This window comes from Meriones unguiculatus (genome assembly GCF_030254825.1).
Source record: "Meriones unguiculatus strain TT.TT164.6M chromosome Y unlocalized genomic scaffold, Bangor_MerUng_6.1 ChrY_unordered_Scaffold_25, whole genome shotgun sequence".
Lineage (NCBI taxonomy): Eukaryota > Metazoa > Chordata > Mammalia > Rodentia > Muridae > Meriones > Meriones unguiculatus.
This window is the reverse complement of record NW_026843710.1, coordinates 19,105,129-19,116,885: the sequence shown is the minus strand read 5'-3', so window position 1 is coordinate 19,116,885 and position 11,757 is coordinate 19,105,129.

Below are 11,757 nucleotides of genomic sequence, written 5' to 3'. Positions count from 1 at the left end.
GTCATAGTTACTAAAGTCAACTATCCTTGACATTTAAGTTCCACATCATCACAGATTCCATTATTATTTGTTAAATGCACAGATATGTCCTCAGGCAGTGAATTACTTACTGTGGAAATACTCCCTGACAAAGGCAACTCTGAACAAAAAAGTATTTCATTGGCAGCTTGCTTATATTTTTTACAGAGACCATCCAGGATGTCATGTCACCAAGCAGTCATCTTGTTGTAAGTCAGCTGAACTGAGAGTTTTTCATAAGGCACAGTAAGAGAGAGGGGCTAGAGAGAGAAAGAGCTAGAGAGAAAGAATCAGATGAAGAAACAGAGAATGACCAAATCAAAGATAGAAAGTGACAGAGTATGAGAGGCAGAGACTCCATTTGTCTGGTCACTTTCATTGGCACATCAACCTCAAAGCACACCCTCTTGTAATTATATTATCTAACAAGGCCTTTATTCCTAACCCTTCCCAGATATTTATTACTGGGGACTCAACATGTAAACAGATGACCTTCAAGTGGACCTTGTGATTTAAATCCCTAGGAAGTGGAAGAAGATGGAGGGACTTCTTAGCTAAAAGATAATAGTTATCCTGATAGTTTGTCATTAAATACAATGATTAAACTCCAAGTTCTAAAGAACATGACTGACAATCTCCTTTGGGGAAAATGTGGAATATTTCCATAATGGAGTATTATTCAGCTAAGAAAATGACAATTGTTAGTTCAGACAAATGGATGGAAGTAGGAAAAATTATACTGGGTGATGTACCTAAAATGCAGAAAGACAAATATGGTATGTGTTCACTTATTAGAAGGTTTCCTAACTACTGGGTGATGAAGTTCCAATAAGCAATATACTGTGACCAAACCAGTCTTCCACTAGTGGAATAGGTGGCAGTTAATTGAATTGTTGTGCCAGGTCATCCTATGGAAATTTTCAAGCAACCCAGGCTGTTGTTATTTAAATATGTTGCTCTCTGCCCTCAACTGATAGATCATTACTGTGTTCAACTATCCAAAGAGATGCTTCCATCTGCACCAAATGGAATTGCATATAGAGACCCACATTCTGATATATATGCTTAGCTCTAAATGGGATTTCCCTATGAAATTCTCCCTTCTTTCAGACCTCTGGGAAGCCTGAAGGAGAGGAGGCAGGAAGAATGTCATAACTAGAGAAAACTGAGGACACAAAAAGAACAATGTCCTGAGAATCAGGCTGTAGAGGAAGATGATGCAGCTAGGCTTGATGAGACCTGATAAGCTATGGTCAGATATATGGGGAGGAGGACCAACACCTATCTGGGAACTAGAAAACAGGAACAGGGGTAGAAGATGGAGGGTGGGTAGGACAGGAAGGAGAAGAGGGTGGGAGCAAATAGGGAATACAAAATAAACAAATCTTAGTAAATAAATACAGGAGAAAAACTGTGATCAAGGTGATGAAGGATAGAGCTCTTCAGGACTGATGGTCTTCTTGCAGGTGGTGCCATGGTATGGCAACGATGAACTCAGTTTTCTTTAAGTAACTTGCCAGTGAGACTGTGATTAAGTTTTAATGAGTATAGGAAATACAAATACTTCAATTGATGTATTTTAAAGAAAACATAATTTATGTGTGACACATGGGTAGGCATTTTAACCTGGAGCAATGGAAAAGTAGTATAATGTATATTATAGGAAATAGCCAAGTAAGCAATAGAAATATCTTGATAACTTTTACAATGACTTTTAACAGTGAGAAAAGATACTGCTAAAGGAGGGCAGAATTTATTTTTATAAGGCATGCTTTTCAGGAACTCGTTATGTAGCAGAGAATGCTAGCCATGAACTAGTGTTTACCCAGCAAACTGAGACCCAATGAGCTCAGGTGACACTTCTGAACAAGCAGTTTTGGCACTAACACTACTTTTAGAGGGTTTTTCTAGAGGACTATAGCAGAAAACACTGCTGTTCTTATGTCCTAGGCATAGAACACAGACTTATTTTTCTGTCCTTAAGGCTCAGTTTTAACTGTAAACCCTAGAACCAGGAGAGTTCTCAAATCACCACTGAATAGGACACAACTGCAAATCCAGCCAGGTTAGTGTTGCCCCAGCCAGAGCCATCCTATTCACAGAGGATTGGCAACACTAATGTGCAATAGCATTAGCTGTCAAATAGTGTATTTCTCCTCAGTTCTCCTTTTACATACGCAGATCTTTCTCTGTTTCAGCCAAAACAGTACCAGGAATTGTCTGTTTTCCTTCTTTGTTTCCCTGCTCTTAAAGACTGAATAGCCCAGAGAACCCTAGACCCTGCCAGCATATTATATGAATAAAAAAATTAAGGTACATTTAGTAAGTACATGAGTAACCACTCAGTTCTAAGTCACAACCTAGCAAACTTCAGATCCAAGACCACAGTAGGAGACCACATTGTCATTCAGTATATTCTCCTTTATCCCACATCATCTTGAAGTTCCCTAAGTAGGATTTTGTTCAATTAAATAAACATTAATGTGTCATTTTCGACCTGACACTGTCACAGAGGCAAACAGGAGTAAAGTTTTGGGATCTGGATAAAGGGATGACATAAAGGCTTGTTTGGTTTCTCAAGAAAAGTCACATAGGCATAGGATCAGAGATCCTGGACTCTGAGGAAAGTTTGTACTCATCTCCATAGAATCCAAAAATTCTCTGAGGTGCTGATTGTCTGAGAGGGAGAATGATGTCATCCAACAGGTGAGAGCCAGTAAGAGTTTCAGGTGCCAGTTATTAAGGGGGCCAAGTGGACACCATGCTTGAGAGAAAGGCTAAGCATAACAACATGCCTCAATCTGGGCAGCTGAAAGCACACAAACAAAAATGACATCTCCTGTGTCCAAGACACTTAGTTCAAGAAAAGGGTCACATATTTCCTCCTTTCTTTCTTTTTTAATTTAATTTTTATTAATTACAGTTTATTCACTTTGTCTTCCCCCATAAATACATCCCTCCTGTACTCCAAATCCCACCTTCCCTCTCCTATCTCCAAGTATGACGCCCCTCAAGTCCACTATTAGGGGAGGTTTTTCTCTCACTCCTTCTGAACCTAGTCTATAATATGTCAGTAGGAGTGGCTGTGTTATCATCTTATGTGGCCTGGTAAGGCTGCTCCCCTCTCAGGGGGAGGTGATCAAAGATCTGGCTAATCACTTCATGTCAGAGACAGTCCCAATTTCCATTACAGTGGAACCCACTTGGACACTGAACTGCTATGGGCTACATTTGTGCAGGGATTCTAGTTTATCTCCATGTATGGTACTTGATTAGAGTATGGGCCTCAGGAATGAAACCAGTGCTCACATTTTTTGCTCTGTTGCTCTTCTTGTGGAGCTCTTGGCCTCTCCAGATCTTACTCTTTCCCACTTCATTTATTAGTTTTCATGTACTCTGCCCAATAGTTGGCTATAAGTCTCTCCATCTGTTTTGATAGTCTGCAGGGCAGAGCCTTTCAGACGCCCTCTGTATCAGGCTCCTAACTTGTTCCCTATTTTCTCCTTCTTCTGATGTCCATCTTTTTCTTTTGGGATGGGGTATTGGCATTTTAGCCAAAGTTCTCCCTCTTGATTAGTTTCTTTAGGTGTATAGATTTTAGTAGGTTTATCCTATATTATATGTCTATATGTGTGAGTATATACCATGTGTGTCTTACTTCTTCTGGGATAGCTCACTCAGGATGAACTTTTCCAGCTGCCACCACTTACTTGCAAAATTCATAATTTCCTTTTTTTTTAAATATCTGAGTAATATTCCATTGTGTAGATGTACCAAAATTTCTGTATCCATTCTTCAGTTAGGGGGCATCTGGAATGTTTCCAGGTTCTGAGTATTACAGATAAAGCTGCTAGACACATAGTTGAGCAAATGCTCTTCTTGTATATGTAAGCCTCTTTTGGATATATGCCTCTTTTGGCTATATATAGTTAGATATTGAGGATGTATTATTCCTAGGTGTTTGACAAAGTGCCAGATTGTTTTCCAGAGTGGTTATATAAAGTTACATTCCTACCAGCAGTGGAGGAAGTTTCCCCTTTCTCCATAATCTCTCAAACATGTATTGTCAATTGAGTTCTTGATCTTGGCCATTATGATGGGTGTAAGGTGAAATCTCAGGGTTTGGATTTGGATTTCCCTGATGGCTAATGATGTTGAGCATTTCTCTGCCATTTGATTATCCTCTATTGAGAATTCTCTGTTTAGCTCTATTCCGCCTTTTTCAATGAATTCCTTGATTTGTTGCTTTTCAACTTCTTTAGTTCTTTACATATATGGATATTAGCCCTCTGTCACATAGAGGGTTGGTGAAGAATCTTTTGTAATCTGTTGGCATTCCTTTTGTCTTGTTTTGATGACAATGTCCTTTGATTTATAGAAACTTTTCAGTTTCATGAGGTCCTATATATTGATTGTTGCTCTTAGCACTGTGCTATTGGTGGTCTGTTCATGAATTGCCTCCTGTGCCAATGAGTTCAAGGCTCTTCCCTACTTTTTCTGCTGATTGATTTAATGTGACTGGTTTTATGTTGAGGTCTTTGATCCACTTGGACTTTAGTTTTGTGCAGGTTGATAAGTATGGATCTATTTGCATTTTTCTACATGTAGACATACAGTTTCACCAGTACCATTTGTTGAAGATGCTGTCTTTTATCCATTATATGGATTTGGCATCTTTGTCGAAAATAAGGTGTCCATAAGTGTGTTTGTTTATTTCTGGGTCTTCTATTCAGTTCCATTGATCCACCATTCTGTTTATATGCCAGGACCATGCAGTTTTTATTACTGTTGCTCTATAATACACCTTGATATAAGGGATTGAGCTACCTTCAGAAGACCTTTTATTTTATAGCACTCTTTTAGCATTTCTGCGTTATTTTTTTTTTCCACATAAAGTTGAGAATTTTTCTTTCAACGTTGTAAACAATTGTGTTAGTAATTTGATGGGAATTGCATTGAATCTGTAGATTGCTCTTGGTAAAATGGCCATTTTTACAATGAAAATCCTGCTAAGCCATGACCATGGGAGAATTTTCAATCATCTGATATCTTCTGCTAATTCTTTCTTCAGAGACATGACCTTTTTTCATACAAGTCTTTGAATTGCTTGGTTAGGGTCACACCTAGGTACTTTAGGTCTTTGACAAAATAGAACACATCAAAGATATCATCCACTATGACCAAACAGGCTTCATCCAAGGTATTCAGGGGTGGTTCAATATAAAGAAATCCATTAATGTGATTTACCATATTAACAAACTGCAAAAACAAAACAAAACATGATAATCACTTTTCCTTAGATGCTGAAAAAACATTTGACAAAATCCAACCTTCATTCATGTTTAAAAGACTGGGGAGATCAGAGATACAAGGGATACATATCTAAATATGCTAAAGCAATATAGAACCACCTATAGCAATCACCAAACTAAACTGAGAGAAACTTAAAGCAATCCCATTGAAATCATGGACAAGGCTGCCCACTATCTCCATATCACTTCAACATAGTTCTGGAAAGTCCTTGCTAAAGCAATGAGACTATTGATGGAGATCAAGGGGATAGGAATGCTAAACCAAAAAATCAAAGTATCACTATTTGCAAATGACATGCTAGTATACCTCAGTGACCCCCAAAATTCTACCAGGGTACTCCTACAGCTGATAAACACCTTTGGCAAAGTGACTGGTTTCAAAATTATCTAAAAAAAAAAAGCAAATAAAAACAGTACCCTTTCTGTATAGAAAAGACAAATTGCAGAAAAAGAAATTAGTGAAACAAAAGGAATTATATTATCTAACAAGGCAATGCCTTCCAACCCTTCCCAGACTTTTTGTCACTGGGGACTAAACATGTAAATAGATGAGCTTCAAGGGGTTTTGCAATTCAAATAACCAGTAAGTAGAAGAAGATGGAGAGACTTCTAGGCTAAAAGAACATAGTTATCCTGATAGTTTTTCATTCAATACAATGATTAAAGTCCCAACAACGTCCAAGCACTAAAGAACAGAAATAACAATCTCCTTTGGATGTGGAATAGTTCCTTAATGAAGTATTATTCAGCCAAGAAAATGACATCATGATATTTTCAGGCAAGTGGATGGAAGTAGGAAAAATCATCCTGGGCGAATTTACTAAAAGGCAAAAAGACAAACATGGTATGTATTCACTTATTAGGAGGTTTCCTCCGGTGTAGGAAAAAAGAAAATCCAGAAGGCCATCTGTGAACAAATCAGGCTTCCACTAGGGGCATTGTGTGTCAGTTAATTATTTTGTTGGGCCAGGGCATCCTATGGAAACTTTCATGCAACCAATTCTGTTGTTATTAAATATGTTGCTCTCTGCTCTCATATGATAGATCAGTGCTATGTCCTTGTATCCACAGAAATGATTCGTTCTGCATCAAATGGGATTATGTACAGAGACCCACAGTACTATAATATGCAGAAAGAGACCTTAAAACACCTACCTCTAAATGGGATTTACCAAAGGAATTCTCCCTCCCTCATAGCTCTGGAAAGTCATCAGGAGAGGAGGCAGGAAGACTGTCCTAAGTAGAGTGAATTGAGGACAGAAGTAGAATAATGCCCTGAGAATCAGGCAGCAGAGGAGGATTTTTCAGCCAGCCTTAATGAGACCTGATGAGCTAGGGTCAGATAGAATGGGCAGGAGGACCTCCCCGATCATAGAAATAGAGAAAGGGCATTAGGGGTAGATGAAGAAGGGTGCGTGGGACTGAGACTCTGATCATGTGCCAATAATTAGATGAACAAAACAGACTTCAATTGATGTATTTTAAAGAAAAAAAATTAGAGTGGCACATGGCGAAGAATTTGAACCGGATCTCAATGAAAAAGGAGTGTAATGTATATTATATTAAATTTCCACATAACTAATAAAATAATATGTTGACAACTTTTACCATGACTTTTTACATGGAGAAAAGGTACAGCTAAAGGAGGCCAGAGTTTGATTTTGTAAGGCATGCTTTCCAGGAACTAATTATGTAGCAGAGATTCCTAGCAATGAACTAGTCCGTTCCCAGCTATCTCAGACCCTATGAGCTTAGGTAGCATCACTGAACAAGTAGTAAAGGTAATATACTATACTTAGAGGGTTTGACTGGAGGACCACAGCAGGAAACACAGCTCCTATTGTTTCCTAGGCATATCACACAGACCCATTTAACTGTCCTGAGGCCCAATTTTAAATGTAAACACTAGGACCAGGAGGGTTCCTCACTGACAGTGGTCAGTAGGACATAGCTGCCCATCCAGCCAGGTCAGCCAAGGCAACCCTGTTCATAACAGGCAACACTAGTGTGGAACAGAACCAGCTGTCAAATAGTTTATTTCTCCTTATTGTTCCTTGTACACTCACAGATTTTCTCTCTCAGGAATTGTCTGGTTATTGAACGAGTCTGGTGATTGGAATTCTGCCTCCTGGCCTTGTCACTTGTGGGTCTTATCTAAGTACCACGTCTCACAGATTATCCTTGGCAGTCTCCACATGATGGATGCTCTGGGCCTAAGAAGTAAATAGCAAGCTCCCTGCAAGCTTGGTAACCAGACCGCAAACTTTGTGTAAACTTAATGCCTTGCCAGGTCGCACAGATGTGTTGTTACTGTAAAAAAAAAAAAAAAAAAAAAAAAAAAAAAAAAAAAAAAAAAAAAAAAAAAAAACATACCCTTTGCTTTTTAAGTGTTGTTTGTACATTCAGTAAACTGAGACTTGATCAGGAATCTATCTTGTTTTCATTCCTTGCGTCTCTGTTCTCCCATTTACACTCTGTCTTTCAGGTGGACCCTTTTCGACTACCTGGAAGGATGGATCAGATGGTACACAACTTAGGGACCTTGAAAACAAGGGGCAACATGAGAGAGGCTGGTTTTTGGAGTTCCACATGCCTAAGAAAAGAAATGTGCTTCATGATGACTGCCTATCATAGGGAGGGAGACAAGGTGGCTTTCCCTGAAACATGTGCAGAAGATATGAGACAACTGCAGGAGGATACTACTGTTCTCCATGAGAAAGTCCAATAAGAAAGGGAACAAGTTCAGTTATTAAGGGAATTAAAGAAATAAATATTACAAAATAATAATAATAAGAGTAATAATAAGAGAAATAATAATAATAATAATTGGATGTTTTCACTGGTAAATTTTAAAGTCTGGTTTTGATTTTTAAAATTATAAAAGTGCTTTATGATTTCACTCCTCAAGAGGATGCTTTGTTTTATTACTACAAAAACAGGTTTAAATAAAAATATTATATGTTTAAAAAGCAGGTACCATGGTTGTTTTTTTGTCTTTGTCTCTGTTTTTGTTTTTGTCTGCTGGCTTCTTCTTTGATTTCTAGTTTTGGTTTGCTTGCGAGGTCTGGGAAACTTGGAGAGTTTCCAATATCTGGTCGAGGGAATCTGGAGGACACTCCAATTCCCAGAGAAGAGGCTTCGAAAAGTTCTACTACTTGTGGGAATAGGAAAGAGGGTTATTGGGACCCTATTCAGTGTGATAAGTGGCCTGCAGGAGCCTGCTCTCCCCCTGGAAGCTGTGGAAAGGGCCATGGGGGATCTGCTCCTTCTAGAACCTATGTGTATGGAGGAAACCCATAAGGGGGTCTACTCCTTCTGGAATCTGTGGGACTTGTGTCCAGTAGGAGCTGGTCAAGTCCTGGTATTTGGATATTCTGGTTCCTCCAAAGTGACAATGTCACATTTCTATGTTCCTTATGTATCTCTCTCTGTGTGTATGTTCATCAGGAGACTTGGATATTTTTAGACATGAGAGAGTTTGAATCAACACCTCTGAGATTGGTCCTGAACCATCAGAGTTAAATTTTAAAAACATTCTAAAGTTTATCAGTTATTTTAATATAGCAACCCTTGGGCAATCTAAGAAAGAACTTAAAACAGTTTTTCAACCCTTTTGGGGAAGTAAAAAAGCCTTGATATTTATTTTATTATTTTACAAGTAAAACCAAGCCATGCTGCTTAAGTCAATTAAACAAAAAATAACTGCAGTTATTACAATATATCATGTATAAAAAGTATAAAATATGTTGTTCTTCATTTAAAAAGGCTGGAGATTCTTCAGTGCAAACTGTTTCCTTATGCTCTTTTATAGGAAAAAAAGAAATATTGTTCCATGTTAGCCCAAGGTTATGCAGGGTTATATTCAGATTATCGTTAACCATTATATAAAATTATATAAAACCATTATATATATATGCCTACATAAAAGATTTAATCCTGTTTCTTTTTGGCCTATAGATTTGGTACAGCCAGAATAGTCCATTATTGTGGAGGACAACAGTTTAGTTTTCTTTTTAATGTCAAACAAAACTTTTGACCTTTAATTTTTTGTTGTTAAGTTTTAGTACAATGTGATAGGATTAATAAGATTTACTAGCCCTTTATAAATTAGGTTTAATTAAAAGATTTGCTTTGATTTTAGTTTAAAAAGTGCAGATTAAAAGTTATGCTAAAGATTATAGTTGAGTACAAGATAGAGTTTTACCTAGTCTATTTGTTTAATTTTTTTTAAGGCTAAATCTAAAATGGGTGACCATAAAGTTTGCCAATAAAGATCTACCTAAAATTTGGTTCTAAAACATACATTTGAAAAATATGCCAAAATTAAGATTATAACATCCTGTTTTATAGGAGGAAGTTTGGAGCAGATGATAAGGTGTCTAACTCCTCTGCAGAGTTATCTGCAGTATTGGCTATGTTTTGAAGTTTTAATAAGCAGTCTTTGAACATTATACAGATAGTGCATATGTAGCTCAGTCTTTGGCTAGTTTTAGGGACTGCAGGTCAAATTCAGACATCTCCTCCTGCTGGAATTTTATTTTTACAGATTCAAAATTTGATAAGAAAAAACTCTCTTTTTTTTATAGGACATTTGAGGGATCATTCTAATTTGCCAAGACCCCTGTCTAAAGGAAATGCATTGACATGAAAAAATCACTAAATTTATTGTTCACAGTTAAAAAGAGCCTAAAATGCCCATAATATGCATCATCTTAATAGTCAAACCTTGAGACTTAAATATGGATTGACTAAAGAACATCCCCATAGTATAGTCAAAGCTTGCAGTACTTGTCCTCAATTTCAGCCTGTTCCTCATTTTGGAGTTAACACTAAAGGAATGGTTCCAAATCAGATTTGGCAAATGGATATAACTCATATTCCGAATTTAAACTATTAAAATATGTACATGTTTGCATAGATACCTATTGTGGATTTATTTTTGCCAATCCTCAACCAGGAAAACATGCAAGGTATGTTATTGCTCATTGTCTACAGCCTTTAATGTTCTAGGAGTACCTAAGCATTTTAAAACTGACAATGCAAGAGCATATTCTAGCATATCTTTTGAAAGATTTTGTAAACAATTTCAAGTTTCTCATATAACTAAAATATGTTGCAATCCTCAAGTACACAAGGACATGGCATAGTAGAGCATGCCCACTAAACAATTAAGATTCATTTATAGGGGCAAGATGGCAGCACTAGAATGACTCTCATTCTGTCCAGAAGTACAGCAGGATCAGCACAGTGACCAGCAATCAGAACATGTGGCGATAAAACACAAGTGATTATGTTTCCCAGGTGAGATAATACCCCACAGTGGGGGATTTAATCAGCTTTAACTCATCCAGCTAAACTGTGGAAGAGATCCTGGTTCCTCCAGGCCCTTGGTCACCAGCCCAGAGCAACACTCCAGCATACTCTGGTCACTGTCCCAGACTGAACTGTGGGCATCACAACACCACAGACTGGAATTTCCAGTGAAGAGATAACCCCAAGTTGCAGGAAATTATTTGGACCGACCTTAAGACTCCCAGACATCCCCTGGAAAATACTTGGGTTCTGTGGGTGCCCCAGGAGCCAGCCCAGAGCCAGAGCCAGGGACCCAGGCCTGGGCACCTGATTCACTGCCAAAGATAGAACTGTGGGCCCCAGGGCACCAGAGACTGAGTTTCACTGTCGGGTGCAAACCCACAGGGAGGGGACTGGCTGGCCTGATCTCAGAGTACTCAGCTGATACCACCACCCCGAAAAGCTCTTGGAAAAAATTACTTAGTTTAGGCAGACGTCCAGGCTCCCATACGCTAGAAAGGCAGAGTCACACAAGTCTGTGCCTGTGAGTTCTACTCACCATCCCAGACAGAATGGCGGTCCCCAAAGCAAAAACTTTGTGTCCCTGTCAGGAGGAAACCCCACAGCAGGGGAGCATAAGGTCTAATGCTCATGACACCGAGCACCAAAAGACTTTCTGGATTCACACAGACTCTAGGCTCTAGCCTTCCACTGAAGACAGGAGCACTGTGCTCACGTGCCATTATTGAGTACAGCTAAGGCACTGGGGCACAGACCTGCATCCTAAGACCTAAAAAAGTGAGAGAGCCATTACAGCAGCCTTCAGATACAGCTCCAAGGATCAACCAGTTATCTCTAGCTAGACTGACAAAACTGTGGGAATCCCTGGTCGTTCAAGAGGGCTGCACCCAAAAATTACACCTTAAGAGCAAGAGCTGCTGCTCACTAAAGTCAGAGCAAGAAACCCAGCATCAGGGCAGCTATCACCTGGACCTCTCCTGATGAGAGGAGAGCCTTCCTGAATACCACAGTTACCATACATGTCCATACACCTGATGTGAACTGTGACAATTCCTGAGAAGCACCACTATTGAGTTGACCATACCCAAAAAACAGAGAGGAAATTCAGAAATCT